This window comes from Lolium rigidum, chromosome 5, assembly GCF_022539505.1.
Source record: "Lolium rigidum isolate FL_2022 chromosome 5, APGP_CSIRO_Lrig_0.1, whole genome shotgun sequence".
Classification (NCBI taxonomy): domain Eukaryota; kingdom Viridiplantae; phylum Streptophyta; class Magnoliopsida; order Poales; family Poaceae; genus Lolium; species Lolium rigidum.
In genome coordinates, this window is record NC_061512.1 from 193,817,961 (window position 1) to 193,838,394 (window position 20,434).

The following is a 20,434-nucleotide window of genomic DNA, read 5'->3' on the forward strand; positions in this document are numbered from 1 at the left end:
CAAACACTGGTATCATCACTAACATTGCCACAAATATGGTTCACAGACTTATTATCGAAATCGGATAGCGAAAAGCGGAACAAGCCTCCGCACTCATAGCCTTTACCAATAAATTGTCCAAACTTGGAAACAACTACTTTATTCGACTCTAAAACAACCTTAAACCCATCTCTCGCATAGAAGGGAGCCGCTAACGAGATTCTTGTTCATAGTAGGGACATGCTGCACGTTTCTCAGCTCGCACGATCTTCCCGAAGTGAACTTCGGATCTACCGTGCCAACACCACGAACGAAGCATGTGACCCATTCCCCATCAAGACGGAAGAATCCCGGGCGACCTGGTAAGAAGTGAACATGGATATGTCGAGCACACACATGAACATTAGCACCCGTATCAATCCACCAACATGGAGATTGAAATACCGAAAGAACAAGTAAAGAGATTACCGTACCCATCAGCATTGCTAGCGGTCACCGTGTTGACTTGCCTCCCCTTTTTCTTGCGGTCCGCCCTCTCCGGACAGTCCTTAGAAAAGTGGCCAGCCTCTCCACAGGTAAAGTAGCTCGGATCTGCTTTGTTTATCATCTTCTTCTTCTTGAAGGTTGTAGTCTTCATAGGCTTATTGAAGGAGGGCTTGTTATTCCCTTTGTTCTTGCTGTAGGGTTTCTTCGCACCATGTTGGCGCTAGACTCGACCCTCTCCTTTCTCAGTATTATCCTTAGCCCGAGCTTTCTCCTCAACATCAAGAGACGCTATCAGATTTTCAACCGATATCTCCCGTCTCTTGTGTTTGAGAGTTGTGGCAAAGTTCCTCCATGAAGGGGGCAGCTTAGCGATGATGCATCCAGCCACAAACTTGTCAGGTAAGGCACACTTAAGGAGTTCAAGCTCTTTCGCAATGCACCGTATCTCATGAGCTTGTTCGACTACGTAACGATTGTTAACCATCCCGATGTCATGGAAGCTCTCCATGATGTACAGTTCCATCGCTCGCATCGGTTGCACCGAACTTAGCATTCGAGTGCATCCCGAGCTCTTTACCATCCGTTAAGTGCATGTACACATCACACGTACGATCAGCAAGAATACTCGTAACGCATCCGACGAAGAGAGTATTGTTTTCCTTGAACTTGTTCTGATCTTGGTCAGATATAGTTCCTTCAGGTAAACCATCAGTAACTTCGAACACTTTCAGATGAGTAAGCCAAAGCATGGCCTTATACTGCCACCACTTAAAGTGCACACCGGTAAACTTATCCGGCCTCAGTGCATCGGAAAAACCAGCCATTGTTAACTCAGGAAAGTGCCTACAATTAGGTTTTTGGATTGTTGGATAATTAGGCACAATTTCCATGATTAATTCCAGAATATAAAACATGATGGCAGCAACTACTAACATGTGAAACTCAAACATACTAGATGCATTAATCAACATGAGTAGCAGCAGCGCAAACTGTAAAGCATCCATCGCTAAACGGATCGAGATATGTCGCACGTACCGATCCGGTGGTGGTGGCGGTGGAGGTGTAGCGTACGATGTCGCAGCCAGTAACGTTGTTGATGACAACGTTGTTGACGACGGGGACGACGGGTCGAAGTAGACGGCGTTGAAGACGACGTTAGGCAGCACCGCCCGACTTGGACGGAAGGCGACCCGTGATGAAGAGCTTGAGCGAGCCGCGCAGCAGCGCTTCCCAAAAACCTAATTCGCCCTCTCCCGTACAGGATCGCAAGGACGAGCGGTTCCGGAGACCTGCTCTCCCGTTCGCCGATGCATGTCGGCTCGCGGGATGGAGTAGGCTACGATGGCGGCGCAAGCAGAGAGAGGTGGAAACCCTAACTCGTGTATTGGATGTGTTCTCGCGGTAGCCGGGCAGGAGATTATATAGGCTCGGGAAACCCTAGGCAACGTGGGCCACGCCCACGTCGCACGAACGTTTTGAGTCGGTTACAGATAGCTCACGATCCGGGAGCGACCCGAACCGACTAACTGCGACGCGTCCGTCTAGGACTCTGTTCGTTTTCCTGAGCTGCAAAAAGTAAGGAAAGTCTCGGCTCGAGGCTCAATCCACTCACGACGAGCGCGGCGCGCGTCGTGTCGTGTCGACGTCGAGTCGAGTCGAGTCGAGTCGAGACGAGCGAGGAGGAGGAGGAGCGCGCGTGTAGCACTCCTATTCTCACTCACTTACTAGTGGTGGAACAACCCACCTTATAAGGTGGTCTAACTTCCTCCCAACTTTCCATGTGGGACTAAACTTCCCACCTCTTGCCACTCCCTAGTGAGCTGCCACCAACTTGGGCTCAAACTCACAAGGCTGCCACTATGTGGGCTTTGAGATTTATAGGAAAAACTGAAATCTAATTTGGGCCACTAAAAGTGGGCCCAATATTTCAACAGAAAGGAGTTATCGTGTTAGCAGCAAGTGGCTTTTCTGTTTCTGTCAGAAAAAAAAGGAGCTCTCGTACGTCCGATGGTGCCGGAACACAGACTCGAAGGCGAGAATGATTCCACCAACGAGAGGAGTGCGGAAAGGTAAGAGCATCGTCTTTAGAGCGCACGCTACGCGGATGCTGCGTACGGCGCCGGCGAGATCTTCACCGGACGTTGCAGTTTACAACGCGCGCATAGCGGCCGAAAACACCCCCAACCAGGCGCTGCAAACTACAGCGCACGACACCGGCGCAAACAGCATATGCACAGTTGTATATACTTAACAAGATCAAACAAACTAACTAAAAATCAACATAAAATTGTCTAGTTATTACAACGTACACAATTAAATAGTATAGCAATACAACAAATACAACACAATCAACTACTATTGTCTGTTCTATTTCCACCACTCATCCATAAGATCTCGTTGAAGCTCATCATGCACATCATTGGATTGAATAGAATGATAGGATTGAATTGAATGATATGCGGCAATGAAACGAGCCACCCTTTGTTGTGTCCTCCTCACTTGCACGGGACTCCCATCAATTCAAAATGGGTGTGGTCAACATCTTTACCACGATTGTTCTCTATAATCATGTTATGCATGATGACACATACGTTTATGATATACCAAAGGCAATCTTGCTCCCAAAATCTCACCGGTCCTCTAACAATAGCAAATTGGGCTTGTAAAATCCCGAATGCTCTCTCCACATCTTTCGTAGCTGCCGCTTGTGTATTGTGAAATTGGTTTTTTTTCTTACCTTTGGGATTGACAACCGGCTTCACAAATGTTTGCCACTTTGGGTAGATGTCGTCGGCAGGAAAATAGCCATTGTACTTGTGGCCATTTGCTTCGAACTTCACATTTGGACCCTCACGCAATGCAATCCTTGTCATCAGTGCTGATCTTTGAAGAAAATTGATGTCATTGCACGACCCGGGCATTCCAAAGAATGCATGCCAAATCCAAATCTCGTGATCGGCCACCGCTTCAAGAATGATAGTAGAATCCTCTTGTGTCCTTTAAATTGGTCATACCATGCCATAGGACAATTTTTCCAACTCCAGTGCATACAATCAATTGAGCCAATCATACTACTTCCTCCCCCATCTTTGCTGGGACTTGCTCCCAAAGTAGTTGACGCTGAACCAGATGAGCCTGGTACAGTCACTGGTGAATGGCCTTCATAGCTTTGAACAATCCCTACAAACCCCCGAGCTGCATTCTCCTCCAAAAGTCTAGCTATAGCTTCTTCAATAGGGGCTCTTAAGTATTTGGGGTCAAACAGTTGCACAATTGTAACGACAAACCACTTGACACACTGGATAGCGGTACTCTCACCCATGGCCAAGTAGTCATCAACTAAATCCGTCGGTATACCGTATGCCACCATACTTAAGGCGGCGGTAACCTTCTGATAGGTGCTATGACCAAGCTCTCCGGTGGTATTCCTCCATTGCTCAAAATACTTATCATGCTTCATCACCTCCTACGCTATGTGTTTGAACAACCCGATGCTCATTCGAAAACGTCGGGGAAAGTAGCTGTCGGGAAATGTCACATTTTCGTTGAAATACATCCGTATCAAATTGTTGTGTCCTTCGATTCGTTCCCTCCACAACTTCTGCCTGCCAAAAACCGAGCCACCAACTTTCGGCTTTTTTATTGGCGCGCAAAACCAATAGCATGTAAATGTTCTCCTCTTCCTCAATATCAAATTCATCATCGGACTCTCGAATCGTAGGAAGAGCTCAACTACAAACATAAAATATTTGAGCCATTTTTTGTTCTAGCAACTACAAACATGGGGCACGTTGGCGGCGGAACATACGTTGCTGGCATTTTGGCGAGAAGCTAGGGTGCGCCATGTTGCGTCGCGGGTCGAGGTGGACATCGTCATTGCCAAGGTCGGCGCGGTGACGTGGCAGCACAGAAATGCGACGACGGTAACGGCTGGCTTGATTAACCTCCGACGGCGGCGGCCGGGAGATCCACCCAGAGGCGCAGCAGTGGTGGATCTACAGCGGCGGAGGTCGAATCGGTGCAGCGGGATGCGAAATCAAGGCGACAGAGGAGTAAATCAGCGCGACCGTGACTGACTGAAATGGAGAAGGAGAGGCACAAGCGAGGGGGATTTTTCAGAGTGACGGTTGAGCGTCGCGCGCGAACGAAATCAATAGTGTGCGATGTAGTCAACGCTCGAGATATGGCGCGGTGAATAGCGCAACGCCCTCCGCGCTAAAAGAATTGCAGCGCGCGATTTTTTGCAGCCCCTGCTAAAGGGGAAAAAACACCACGTGCGGTATATTGGTGGTTAATTTAGGGCGCCCATGTTATACAGTCTGCGTCTGCTGGAGATGGTCTAAGGGAGGTCATCGAAATGAGCAGCAGGATGTAGGTAAAGCAATTTTCCAGGAAAAGACGGTTTGCACGTTACTAGATGGGCCTTGCGCGTGACGTGTTGTTTGTGCTTCGCGAGTGTTTCTTTCTCGGGGTGGAGACATGTTCGTTTCTTCTTATTGAGGTTTGTTTATCTTTAGATGCAGTACATTTGTACTTGAATAAGCAGCACATAAACATCTAGGAAATTGATTTATTAGTACATTACAGCTACAGTTGCGTAAACATGTGTGGGCGATTTTGATCTTCTAATTAAAGCAGAAATGCACACAACAGGTACAAAGGGTACTACAAACTGGACCTGCAGAAGCTGCAACTAACAATCGTAGCAACGATGCTTGTTAACTTTTCTTTAGCAGGTGTCCCATGGATGAGGTGGTCGACTCTGGGCTCCTTACTACGGCGCACCGCTGATAGTGAGATTTATGTGGTGGCATGTACTTCTCTAGCAGCCTTTTTGGCATGTAGTTCTAATAAAAATGTAGCGCACAGTCAGCTTTTTCGGAACTTCCACAGCAGCCTTCAAAAGACTCACCAGCACATCTTCAGGAGGCATGTGTCTACAATCGGCAACTCAGCCTGCTGATTTTCGATTAAAGGCTGTCAAGGAACCACCTCCTTTCTCGAGAGGAACTCCCTCCAAAACCGCAACAACAGGTAACATCAGCATCATCCGCATAGTCACAAAAGTATCGAAATAAAGATTCGCACTGAAAAGAATAAATAGACCTTAGGACAACATACTAAGAAATAATACAAAAGGAAAACCTGAACTAAGCTCAGCCTCGGCGGCAGCAGATAGCGGGAGCTATGCCAGCGATGATATTTGCGCTCACAAGTCTCGGGAAGATTGCAGGAACAAAAGCAGGGATATACCTCTGAATAGGTTTCGATATATGCCTAAATAGTTGTTCAGCGGTCCACAACAGGGCCTTCCTCAGCCAGATAGACTTTTTTATCATATATGAGCACCAGTAATTCATAGGAAAAAAACATTTTTATCAATCTTATAACCAAGTATGATTCTTCTCATGTACTACCTCCTTACCAAAATATAAGATGTATTAGTAGGCTATTTTAGATCACTAAAACATCTCATATTTTTTGTAACAGAGGAATTATGATCCAAACTGGAAACTTATGAGTTGAAGTTGTGGACAGTAGTATCTAGCACTAACGAAGTGTGGACTTCCAAAGTGTGACAACACATGTTCCTTCCCTCAGAAAAGCAATTGTGTGTGTTTTACCTATCCTTATCATAGTAGATCTATATTCTGGAACAACCAACAATTAGTATTGTACTGGTGATTAGCCATTAATTTTTTTTCTCCTTTCCTTAACACTCATCCTAACGGAAACATGCTACTATTTGTGAAAGATGGCATTACTTGGCATGATTCAGAATACATACCAATATTGCAATATCTAAAATTTCACAAATGGCTGTAAATCTTGATGTAGTTGCCATAGAGCATCACATCATGCATCTTTTGCGAGGCACCAAAACAACACATACCTTTTATTGACCGTATGTTCCTGAAGAAAAGAAGCACAACACTATCAAAATCCATAAAACAAGCACCATACCAGTAAATCGGATTAAAACAAGACCCACACAATCAAAATTTTAAATCTTTCTCAAACTCTCATGCATACATTTCAAGAGAAAATTGTATATGCTTAGCCAAAGCAAACAAAACTCAAGCCGTAATTGTGTTGGACGCAAATCCAGGAAAGGTGTACACAATTATGCTGTGGTGAGAAAAAATGCATGCATATCAAAGCATTTTGTTGGAGAACATGGAAGATTTACTTGGGCAGCTCCCAAGCTCTAATGGAAGCTCAAACAGGCACATTGTATTGTGGATTTATTAAAATAATATTGTCAATGGTAGTTAACAGCTATGATGTACCAAGAACAATATGGAAGCTCAAATGGTCATAAATACTGAACTAATGCAATCTCACATAGGCATAAATGCGGAACTAATGGAAGCTGAAATGGGCACAGACTAAACTATGGATTTAGCAAAAGATTACTGATCCTCAGAAAACATCACATACTAAACTAATGGAAACAATCATATAATGAACTAATGGAAGCCAAATGAGCACAAACTGTTCCCTGGATCTAGCAAATTAGTTCTGTGAATGATATTCTTCAATGATAGGTAGATGAAAACCACTGTGGTAGCGAGTTACACAATTACTAACTGAAAATAGTATAACCCAAAGACAAAAGAGTGGTGCTATAATTGATACTTTCACTATGACTAAACAAAAAGTAGTATGATTCAAAAAAAAAAGGTGGGTGCAATAATTGAAATGACTGGTTAGCATGTTCTCGATACTTACCACCATATTCTGGATACTTATGGGGAAAAAGAAGGATGTACATTATACATAGAGAGGTCAAAACAGTGCAAAAAAACAATTTTGGTTCCAAGAATATAAGTGGCACCATAAGTTGTTCCTATGTAATAAAAACCTTCTTTACACAAAGGAAACCCAATTTGCGAGCCAATTTAATATACTTCAAGAGAGTATATGGCTGCAAAGGTTCTCCCAGAAAAGTGAGACCAAATTTTAATACAGGGAATAAGGTGAGAACAAGTTAAGTAAGAAGTAACTCCATAGGCCTAACAGTCTGCGTGCATAAAAATTGAGAACATGTTTCCATTCCTATACTGGTTGAACAGAAGATAGATAACATTTAGAACTGCTAATCATAAATAAGAACTAATGAATAGCATGTTGTAAATGCGGTGACCTTGAGGTTAACAAGGGTCTCCTGTACTCATTTACGGGAGAAAATTCAACAAATGATATTTGTTGTACAACATACAATACATTTTCCATTATTTCTAGTAAACTATGCCAATAACAGAAAGCAAATGGATATATAAAATAAAACACCAGGAAAATATGCTCTAAATGTTTGCAGCCACTCTAAACTTAACATCTACTCCCTCCGATCCATAATAAGTGTCGTGGTTTTAGTTTAATTTAGTCCAAATTTGAACTAAAGGCCCGACACTTCTTATGGATCGAGGGAGTAGTATTTTACAACTACGCTGACATAATATCCGATGGCCTTGACATTCTGCATGGTAAAATGGAAAACAAGTCAATGAAATGATGAATTAGACTGTGAACCCTAATATCTGAGGTCATCTTTATTCTTGAGATAATTGCTCAAATATCCTTCACACAACTAAGACATTGTTTTATCTTCGCAACAGTAGAAGAAAAGTGCATGAAGCCAAATAACATCATTCATAAGATAAATAGGATCAATTTTCTTAGTTACCCAATAATTGCATAATGGGATATACCGCAAACCCTAACACTTCGGACATTATTGCTATAGAAAAATCAAGAGATTTCCTTAATGTTAAAATTCAATATGTGACTGACTGAGATATGGATACTCTTTTTTTTTTTTTTCAAGAAACCATATGGAAGGTATCCTACCTAATAAACAAATTAAATGGAAAAGGATGATATTATTCAACAACAAATTTCTCTTCCTAACCTCTCTTGTGCAAGTTCAATTTAAATGTGCAACTTTAGATTACAATGGTTTGAAGAGCTAAGGATCATCTCCATCTAGAGATGTCATGTAATAAAATTGCTGAAATGATTATCTCAGATAAAGATACATATGTTCAGGCCTAACTGAAGTCACTATAAGACACTAAAGGGAGATGATGGCAGTAGGCACTTAGACAAAGAGCACGTCCTATCCTCCCATTGCATGGCCAACGCAGTCCATCTCCATCTCGCCCTTGTACTGAAGTGCATAAGATTCATGGTAAAGCTAGTTTTTTGTATTAAAAAACATGAGAAATTGATTAAAACATGTCAAACTATCTAGACTACTTTTCAGACAAAGGGCATGCAGAACTATGACATATAGGCCTACAGATCCTAGCACTACTTTCTCCCAACGTTTATTGAGATTCAAATCTAGCTCAAACCAATAAATACAATTAATTTTTTGATAAATACTCTTGGTTGATTGAAGCAAACACTCACTATAGTAAAAAGCCCATTGCAGCCACCCACTCCATTCTGTGTTGCAACGTACAAATCAAATACACCTTCTGCAAGAAATTATTGCTAGAGTTGCAAACAGGAAGAAAAAAACTCGCAACCTCCCTCCTTGTTTTGTTGTGCTATGTAAGTGCAAATTCCAAGAAATAATACTAATATAAAGGAGATTATTTTCTACAACATGCTTGTTATTGGATTGCAGATCCCTTACTTGGTTTTGGAATTACCTGCATTAACTTACAGTATCTAAGTTGTGTTTCCTAAGGAGAAGAAGGCCTAGGCACCAGGTCGTGCAGTTGCTAAGTGGGGAACACATGCTGCACATGCTCACCAACCGTGCTCAGCAAAAGTTACAGTGAATGCCATGCTAGGACCTATCGAGCTACTGATGACAGCTCACCATCCATGTCTTCCATATGTTCATGTGCGGCCGAAGCGCGACCCTCGTCTACAACACCGTACCGACGCAATGCTACTCAGCCAAGGGCCCCTTCAGGATTTTTCTTCTACTATCCCGGACCCAGCCTAGGTAGCTCGCTCCGTCCCTCAACCAACCCTGTCACCAACCCTAGAGATTTGGAGTGGGGAGGGGAAGGTACATGGATTACGCACGAGTGTCTGGGCGGAGTCGAAGAGGCCGGCGTCGCAGAGGGCCGCCATCGAATCCCGCGCCGCCTCCATATCCGGCCGTCCGATCCGGTGCGGCGCGGTGAGCTCTCCGCGAGGGTTTGGCTTGTCCAGGGAATTTCTAATCGGGATTTCTCTGCTCGGTTTGATTGGAGTGCTAGGAGAGAGATATGGCCATGGCGGGGTGGCCTCATCCGTCGCCGGTGTTCCAGATGGAGGTGGAGGTCGATGCGAGAGCGCTAGAAGCTGCGGCGATGGCTGGCGGCGGCATGTGGAGGAGAGGCACGGCGACATGAGGTGGAGCCTTGGCAAGGTCTCTTTCTTGCCTCGGCCGGCCGGCTTGAGCTCACTAAGAGCATCTCCAGCCGCGTCCCCCAAAGCGAGCCGGATCGAGCGTTTGGAGGACGTAGTTTGTTCGTGCCGCGTTTGGGGTACGTCGCTCCCCAGCCGCGTCCCCAAACGTCGCCCCCAAACATTTAAAATAATTTTTTTAACACATAAACCATTTATATCAAATGTAGCATATGAATAAAAATGTTTGCGAGGACTGTTTTCAAATTAAATTACAACAAACAATAAAACAAGTAATCAAATATAATAAATAGGGCTAGATGATACATCAAGGTGCCACGGTATTTCCTTTGATCCTCCACAAATGCTCAACGCGATCAGCTTGAAGTTGCTCATGCACATTGCTGTCACGGATCTCTGCGTGCATGGCGAGAAAATCAGCAAAATCTGCAGGCAACTCATGATCAACCTCCGCGAGAGGGCCTTGACACTCATAGGGACCAACATGTGACCTAACATGATTCTTGCGGTCATCCTCGATGATCATGTTGTGCATGATCACACAAGCCTGCATCACCTCCCACATTTGGTCGTGAGACCAACTTAGAGCAGGGTACCGGACAATGGCAAATTGTGCTTGAAGCACACCAAATGCCCGCTCGACATCCTTCCTGCAAGCCTCCTGTCGCGTAGCAAAGTGAGAATTCTTCAGACCTGATGGATTCGAGATTGTTTTGACAAAAGTGGCCCATTTTGGATATATACCATCGGCTAGAGAATAGCCTTTGGTATATTGGTGGCCATTGATCTCATAGTTGCATGGTGGAGCATGCCCTTCCACTAGTCTCGCTCGAACACCGGAGACCGCTGCAACACGTTGATGTCATTGTGTGATCCCGCCATGCCAAAGAAAGAATGCCAAATCCACAGGTCATAATCTGCCACAGCTTCAAGCACCACACTGCAATATCCATGACGGCCTTTGTATATACCTTTCCAAGCAAACGGGCAGTTCTTCCATGCCCAGTGCATGCAATCGATGCTTCCAAGCATTCCAGCAAATCCTCTGGCAGCATTTTGTGCCATGATCCTTGCAGTCTCTTCCTCGCTTGGCCCTCTCAAGTAGTATTTGCCAAACTTTCCCACCACAGCTCGGCAAAACTTGTACATGCACTCAATGGCGGTAGACTCACTCATGCGAAGGTAGTCGTCCCGTGTATCGGCAGGTGCTCCGTATGCAAGCATCCTCATGGCGGCGGTGCACTTCTGAATCGACGAGAACCCGAGAACGCCTACGGCGTCGAGCTTGAGCTTGAAGTAGGGGTCGAACTCTCGAACGCCGTGGAGGATATTCATGAACAGCCCCTTGCTCATCCCGTACCGGCGCCGAAAATTGTCGGCCCGTGTTGCATCGTCGGCGAAGTAGTCGTTGTGCAGCATGGCATGCCCCTCCATCCTCTGCCGGGGCTTCGACTTCCTTCTTCCCGGCCTTGATCCTCCGCGGCGCGGCCTCTTCCTCTTCTCCGCCTCAGCATCAAGCATGTCCTGGAGGGACGCGATGATCAGCAAATGCTCCCGCAGGTCGTCGTCGAACGCTTGCTCATCCTCCAGCAGCAGGGCAACCATCTCATCGTCGCTGTCCATGGATAAAGAAAAATAAATGGTTAAAATTGCGCCGAGGCAGACGACGCAACAAACAGCGGCCAATCGCGCCTACCTGGCAAGTCGTCGAGCACCTTCTGTGCGCGGAGGCGGGGCGGATTTGACGGCGCGTTCTGGGACGCGCTGGCGACGCGGCGGCGGCGGCACGACCGGCGGGAGCCCCAGCCGCGACAACGGTGCCGGCAGAGATCGACGCCCAAACGGCCGGGAAATCCAGCGGCGGCGGTGGGGTGGGAGGCGCGGGAAGGAAGGAGCGACGAGAAAAGAGGCGCGAACCAACGGTTTATGCAAATAGTCGCCGACATGTGGGAGCCCGCCTCGCTTTCGTTGTGTCCGGCGTTCCCGGAGCGTCCCCCGTGGGACGGGGACGGGCTCGGGGCGCCGGACACCGTATAGGGGCGCGCCGGACAAAAAAGGGCTTTGGGGGACGCGGCTGGAACGCATTTTTCGTCCGGCGCGCCCCAAATCCCTTTGGGGGACGCTTTGGGGGACGCGACTGGAGATGCTCTAACTCCTGTCTTTCGAGCCTTCCTATGTTCGCTATGGGCCTGTACCTTCTACATGACTCCACCCATGCGGCCATGGACAGGTCTCGGTCCCGCTTCTTCTGGGAAGGAGTCGGCAAGGGGAGGAAATACCACATGGTGGATTGGGCCACCGTGTGTAAACCTAAGCAATTTGGGGGCTTAGGGATCCTCAACACCAAAACCATAAACATTGCCCTGATGTTGAAATGGATTTGGAAGTACTACCAGAACACAGGGGGACTGTGGGCTGACCTGCTTCGGGCAAAGTACCTCGGGGAAAGGGATTTTTTCTCTAAGGATGTGCCGGCTAGGGGCTCCCAGTTTTGGAACTCCATACAGAAACTTAAATGGTATTTCAAACTGGGAGCTCGACATAAGGTTCACAATGGGAAGTGGACCTACTTCTGGCTTGACTGGTGGTCGGGGCGCGGGCCTCTTAGAACTCGCTACCCTCTCCTCTTTGGGTGCTGCTCCAACCCCTTCGCCACGGTCCATTCGACTAGGGTGGTCGATGGTAGCCCCGGGGAGTGGCGTATCCGGTTCCGACGACACCTTGGCTTGGCGGAAAAGGTCGAATGGGATGATCTTTGCCGTGAAATACAAGGGCTCCCGGACGAAGTAGGGAATGATCAGATTTCTTGGTCCCTGGAGCCCTCAGGGGAGTACTCTACGCGGTCGGTGTATTGTGGACTCCCGCGGGGTGCAGCAGTTACACACTTCAAGGAGGTGTGGCGGACACGCGTCCCACCCAAGATCAAAGTCTTCCTTTGGCAGTTGATACGGGGAAAGCTACCCTCCTGCGAACAGGTGGCCAAGAGGCGAGGGCCCTCCAATGGCCTTTGCGCTCTTTGTGGTGAGGTGGAGGATTGCAACCACATTTTATTCACCTGCCTCATGGCGGGATACATGTGGGCCGGGGTTAGGGATCTTTGTGGTGAGGTGGGCAGCTGACGCATTCTTCCACATGTTGCTTTATATGCAGTCTTGGAGGGTTCTGGTCAGACCGAGGAATCTTGCGTTGCTGGACTTGGCGGTGGACGAGGTCAGGAGGCTACATGCGCGGACTAGGTCGACTTAGCACATTCGACCCGCTTCAGGGCTTTGTATCTTACCGCTTTGTACTTGTGGTGCTGGGCTTAGCACAGGACGTGTTAGTTGTGGTGTTACCCGTTCTTGGCTGCGCGTGTGTGGCGTGAGTCGTGTTGATGGTTGTAAACTCTGACATTGGTCGCTTGCTTTATTTATAAAGCTGGGTCTACGGACCTTCGGTTTAAAAATACCACATCCGACTCACGGTTCAGAGAGAAAGAAGAGAAGGAAACCGACCTTGCGTCGCGCCGCCTCTCCAACGCGGTGAAAAAGGATAAGCTGGACACCAAAAATCGATGTGGGACCCATGAAAGTGACCTGCTGATTAACAACAAATGCTGCCAACCCTGGGAGCTTAGAGCTCTTAAGGGATGCGTTCAATGCTAATCATGGCCATGGGAGCATGCATGCCAAGAGAAAACTAATCCAACAGGAACAAGTAACTGACCAAGACAAGATTTGTAGTGAACTAGTACTTTTTTTTAAGGTAAACAGTGGGTAAAAACCCACTGTAATTTTTATATATTATATTGAAAAAAGTATTTAAAACGATACAACAAGGAAAAGAGTGAGTGGAAAATTAATTCGGCTCCCGGGTGCATATGCTTCCTCTACCGAAAAAGCATATTTTAAAGTGTCCAAAACTTTTGACAAATTGTTTTACATGTACATATCCACAATATATGTGTGTTTGTGAAGTTTCGTGAAAAACGGATACATTTTGTGGTCTACGTAAAAATGAGAAAATTTATATTGTGAAAAGTTTTATTTTTAGCACCGAATTTTGTCTTTTTACATGCGACACACAACAAGTCATTGTTCATGAAGCGACTTTGTGAGCAAGTAGCACATGAAGATGCACATGCGAATTTTTTGTTTAAATTTTGTTGACATTTCAAAATATATCTAAAATGTATTTCAAAATAAAGGGAGTATATGCTCCCATGTTCCAAAATATCATGCCCGTGAGCTTAAAGTCGAAGATAACTAAACTAAACTAAACTTGAGACTGGAAGCCATTCTTTGAAGGACTCTATGTTTTTTCTTCATTCTATATGCCACCAATCGAAGGTCCTGATAGTATATGGTAGTTGACAAGCCCAATTAATCTCTTTTTTAAAATCTATTGCTGTAAAGTTAGATTTTATTTTCTACCGTGCTGTTATCAAAGCGTAAGTCATAAGCCGCAAATATTTATGCAAGCGCACACGCAATTACGATGTGTTCATGTACTACAAGTACATGTTCTACGTATCATACGGGGCAGCCTCTCGTCGAGGACCGGGACTGCCTTCAGTCCATGTGCAGAGGTTAGAGGAGCGGTGCGGGTCTCTGACGCAACATGGGATGAAGCAAATGCGGTCGGTAGCCAACATCTGCAATGCTGACGCCTCGCCAAGGAAAAGGCTGCATCTCAGGTGTGCGCTATTAATCCCCCTTCCATATATAGTTATGCAATCGATCCATGTGACATCGATCACTCAATATTTAGTGTTCTCGATACATATGAATATATGCGATAATGATAAATGTATATATTGCTTCTATTTTTGAACTACAATCATGACCGCACACCAACCGTACTCAAACCTTAATTAGAATGTAACTTCTTAGCCCCATCCATGCTAGTAGAGTATCAAGGCTCTGAAGATCTACTCCAAGAAAGCTGGTGGACATGATGACATGGCGATCTTACGTTGATAGTAGTGTGGAGTTGGCAACCTCTTCGGCTACAAGGAAGGTCCCAAGGTCCCCAGCGGTGTCCGATCGGTAGGAAATCAACGGTCGACAAATTGGGCTGCCTCAAATATATGGTGCAGAGATTTGAGGAGTGGTGTGGGCCGCTAGTCCAGTACAGGATGAAGCATACTACCACCGATTCAAGGAATAAGGCGTCCTCGTTTTACGTGCTTTTCGTTTGACTAAGTATTACTTCAAATATGTAAAGATTGTTTATATAAAATTAACATCATTAGAAAGTGCTTTTCAATACGAATTCAACGATACTAATTACATATAATATAACCAAGATTTTGTTGCTCAATTTTTATGGTCAAAGTTCGTCTTGAAATACGCGTGCGCCTTATTCCTTGGAACGGAGGTAGTATGCGTTATGTAGTCTGAGGAGGCCGTGGACAAGGCTGCGTCTCAGGCATGCACTATTAATCTGCATTCCTCTTTCTGATCAAGTAGTTTAATCGATTCATGTGGCATATATCACTCAATATTTTGTGTTATCAATATGCATAAATATAAAATCACGATAACTGTAAATATATGTTATACAAAAAGTATGTGGTCTGATGTACATTATCGTGACTAGTTTGATATCCAAATGTAAAATATATGGTCATATGGTAACCATATGAGCATGTCAAAAGAAAACTAACCGACTTAGACATGATTAATTATCCTAGATAGGCATTTTACTTAATTAACTAAACTAGTAATTATTTATATAAGTGACATCCAGGATCAACATGAACAATGGATAATGACATGCGAACAGTATGATATTGGTATAGCCATCGTCGAGATACCCCTATCATCTTGACCTTTTGTCCAATACCGATTCATTGCCATAGCGGACCTTATTAACAAAAAAGACAACCAAATAGAAATAGCTAGATTGGGTTTTATGAATGGATGGTGAGAACAAAATGTGAATATATCAAGGATTTTGATTGTTTTATAGTTTGTCTAGACAGTGTGGAAAATTGATCTGGAATGAATCAAAATGTGTATATGTGATGTTTCAGGGTTAGGCAGTGTTGGCCGGGTTACTGTTCACTATGGGCTAGGTCTGTGAACATTGTGAATGAGTAGTGTTTACATACTTGTGTAGGCTTTGATTTGGAACAATGCTGGATGGGTTTGATTGGATTACAATTGGTCTTCTACAAAGTTTGGGCCCTATGAGAAGAAAGAAATTATTGGGCTAGCAGAGAGTGACTTTTCTGTTTCTATCGTTCAGGAAAACAAACAGAGAAGGGGATTGTATGCGTGGACAACACTACTTTCTCTCAACTTCGTCGAACCCACCGGCGGTGACAAAACAGGTCCCTTCGACGCCGGTGATAGAGAAGGCACGAGCCTCGCTGTAGTGAAGGAGGAGGAGCCTCACGAGGTCGACTATGAGTTGTTTCGGCGCGTGTCGCGAGGACATCCATGAAGATGATTAGGTGTAGGCTGAGTCTAAATTTTAGTTACATTTTGTTTAAACTATGTAAAATATATTCAAATTAAATGAAATTTTAAATGTTTGTGGAATTTTAAATTTTCCGTAAATTCATATGAGAGTCGTGGATGAGGAGGGGCGTCACCCAACACGACCACATTTGCTTGCGCACCCCATCTATCCAGCGTGTTTGCCAAACGACGTTCGAGAAAGTGGGCCGGAGATGCTCTAAGAGTTGGGGAGGTGGTGTACGTGTGTGCAGGGAGACGTGTGCCACGTGTACCAGATCATGAAGAAGGGTGGGTTGAAATACGAAAACATCATCGTCTTCATGTATGATGACATCGCCAACAACCTTGATAACCCTAGACCCAGAGTCATCATCAACCACCCAAATGGCAGCAATTTCCTCGTGGTTCTGCTCAACGAAAAATCCAAGCTCACCGGGAGCAGCAGCGGCAAGGTCGTCAGCAGCGGCCCGGATGACCATATCTTCGTCTACTACTCCGATCACAGGGGCCAGGGATCCTTGGTAAATATTACTCCATCTCCATCTATCTTCGTTTAAATTTATCTGGTTTTTTAAATAAAGTAGTAAAGGTGGCATGCAACTATTTGATGCACAGACCGGGGAATATCCCCATTTCGAAAAAAACTGTATCTTTTTTATTGCATCGTGACGCGAACCAGTGGCGGAGCTTGCCAAGAAATTATGGGAGGGGGACACAAAAATATATAGCTGGGCAACGTGCTATTTTTTATCTTCTAAGCCTTGTGAAAAATCCTTCGGTAATTCTCAAAAAGTTGGGGGGGGGGGGGCGGTGGCCCCCCCTGACTTGTACATAGCTCCGCCTCTGACGCGAACCGATACTGTTGTTTAATCAGTCAGAGATGCCGAACGACGAGGAGTACCTATACGCGAATGACCTGGTACAAACATTGGAGAATAAGCATGCAGGCGGAGTCGGGCACAAGAGCCTCGCGTTCTACGTGGAGGCGTGCGATTCAGGGAGCATCTTCGAGGGCCTCCTACGGGCGACATCAGCGTGTACGCGACGACCACATCGAACGTAGATGAGAGCTGTTGGGGCACCTACTGCCCTGGAGACGATGAGGGCGCCCCTCCAGCCGAGTATGGCACTTGCCTCGGTAACCTTTACAATGTCTCAGAGGATAGTGATGCCCACAACCTCCACACGGAGTCCCTTAGGCAGCAGTACGGCGTCGTCAAGGATTGCACCTCGGCGCATGAGATGTACAGGGTCGGCTCCCACGTGATGCAGTACGGCAATCTCGGCCTCAACGACCAAAGCCTCTACCTGTTCATGGGTACCGATCCTGCTAATGACAACACCAGCTTCATCGGCAACTCCTTCCCCTCCCTGACGGGTGCCGCGGTGAACCAGCGCGATGCCGATCACGTCCATTTCTGGCACAAGTACAGGGGATCGAAGGAGGGGTCGACATAGAAAGGAGAGGCGCGGAGGCAGTTGGTGGACATGATGGCACGACAATCTCACGTTGATAGTAGCGTGGAGTTGATCGATAGTCTCCTCTTTGGCTTTGAGGAAGGTCCCAAGGTCCTCAACGCCATCCGGTCGGCAGGCCTGCCTCTCGTCGATGATTGGGACTGCCTCAAATATATGGAGCGGACATTTGAGGAGCGGTGTGGGATCCTAGCGCAGTATGGGATGAAGCATATGTGTTATGTAGCCAATATCTGCAACGCCAGAGTTCGAGAGGAGGCCATGGACAAGGCTGCGTCTCACGCGTGCGCCATTGATCCTCCTTCCGTTGTTGTCTAATTGTTTCATGGGACATCAATCTCTCATATTTGGTGTTCTTGATATACATGAAGATATGCAATAATGATAAACTACAAGAGAAGTATGTGGTTCAAGGTACATTATTGCCACAACTAGTTTGAGAACCAAAAGAGAATCAAACTAAGGTTGGGTGGTTAGGAGGATGGTTGTACCCCTAACCCACCAGAGTTCAAACCCCAGGTTTGACATCCGTGTGTCTCATAAAGACGAAATATTCATTCAGTGGGAGGCAGTTTCCGTCGACAGCGAGACGCTTATGGTGACTCCGCCAATTTTAAGATCCAATCTTCCGGAGGTGCTCATAGGGGTAGGGTGTGCGTTTATAGGGGTGAGTATGCGCGTGTATATGAGCGTCTGCGTTTGTACTGCGTTTCTAAAAAAAGAAGTTTGAGAACCAATATAAATATATGGTCATGTTAACCATGAAAGCGGGTAAAAAACATCCCTAACTACAAGTCAGTTATTTTATACGTAACAGATGTATTGTTGGACCTAGTACGAGAACCAATTATGTCATTCACTATAGTTTTTTAGAACCGTGAGAGCATGCGTGTCAAATAGTTTGAGAACCGTGAGAGCATGCATATCAAACTATGCAGTAGTCGATTGCCAATAATTGTCCTAGATGGTTATTTGAATGAACTACTCGCTGTATATTTCCACAGAAAAGAAAATAAATTATACTTTTTTTTTTGCGAAACACAGTACAATCAAAGGCGCTCATACATACGCGCACACACTCACCCCTATGAACGCACGCACGCACACCCTATTCCTATGAGCACCTCCAAGATACTACATCGAAGAACTGATCCGGCGGGTCTTGAGATTGACGAAGTCACCACAGGCGCCTCGCTGTCGACGGGAACGTCGCCTCCCACTGAAGAATATTCCACTTAGATAGCCACGGTCAAGTCATCGTAACTATTAGTTTGCAATAGTGGTGTCCGTACATAATAAAACTACGGTACGTCAAAGAAAACCGGTGCCCTTCTGTGATCGATCTCTATCGATCCTACGTTTGAGAAAAGGAAAACGCTTCCAATCCGTCGCCCGATCGAGAGGAAAAGATCGGTCGTCCCTCCCATCCCGTCGGGCCCACCCACGTGCTCCTCTCTCCTCTTCCTCTCTCTCCATTGCTCGCTTTGCCTGCTTCAGCGCCGCTGCCTCGCTCTGCGGCCCGCGCTCACAACCGCATCAGCGCCGCTGCCGGCTCCGCGGCCCGCGCTCACCCGCCTCGCTGTCCGCCGTCCCTCTCCTCCCTTCTCTTCTCCTTTTTACTCCTCCTCCATGAAAATCCCCTAAAGCTCAAGGTCAACAATGGCTATGACCATAGTACCTCTAAAATTGGAGGTCTCCAACCAGCCCCGAGGCTTGAAACCGGTTGGAACGGGCCAGATCTTGTCTTCTCCAGTGACGACCGTGCTCCGGCGAGCTGGATTGGCAGTCGGCGATACCAAATCGGAGAGATGGCCTGTTTTTATTGGTTTTGTTGTTAATTATTGTTGTAAATATATTGTTTATTTGTTGTAAACGCCTTAATTATTTATTGTTTTTTGTTATTAACTATTGTTGTAAATATGTTACTGATTTGTTGTAAAGATACTTCTTGCATGGAAAACTGACTATTATTGTAAACACCCCAATAAAAAAAGTTGTTTTTGTTGTTAATTATTATTGTAAATATATTGATAATTTGTTGTAAATGTATGTACGGTACATATAATGATTAGTGCTGAAATTGTATGTAAACACACAATCATTTTTATTTTGTTGTAATACGTTGCATTTTTTTGTGAAAATAGCTAGTGATTTTTGTGGTAAATCAATCTATAGCAAAAATAGTGTTGTTTAACCTCTTTCTGTAACATTTACTTTTTAAAAAGTGATGTGCCGCTTTTGTTGTAATATCGAAAAAAAATTGTACACAGGGTGAGAGGTTTTTGTTGTAAAACTTTCTGTTCTAAACTTCTAATAATAAATCACCATGGTGGCATTTTATGTGAATACCAAGATAGTTAGGGGCGGCAGGATATACACGTTATGGTTTGGTGGGACGGCGGGTTGATTTCTCGAAACTTGAGGTGCTAAAATGCAAAACGTTTGCTGCTGCTATTTTTGGCCGGTAGATCGCGATCTAACGGCCGGAACAGCAACCGATTTTAGCAGCCCACGTCGGGCGACCGACGCTGAGCGCTGCCCTTGAGAAAAACCAGAAAACCGGCACCCAGCGAACAAATCGTTCTGACGCCGTTCTCCGCGAGCGCTACCTCTTACTAAATCCAATGGATCTGTGCATGTGGGTTGACACACATGTCGCACAACACAAATTGGCC

General features: G+C 45.6%; 1 pseudogene; it reads left to right on the forward strand.

Annotated features, from left to right (window-relative positions):
* The first annotated feature begins 12,059 nt into the window (after positions 1–12,059).
* LOC124656899 lies at positions 12,060–18,077 on the forward strand (annotated as a pseudogene).
* The last annotated feature ends 2,357 nt before the right edge of the window (positions 18,078–20,434 follow it).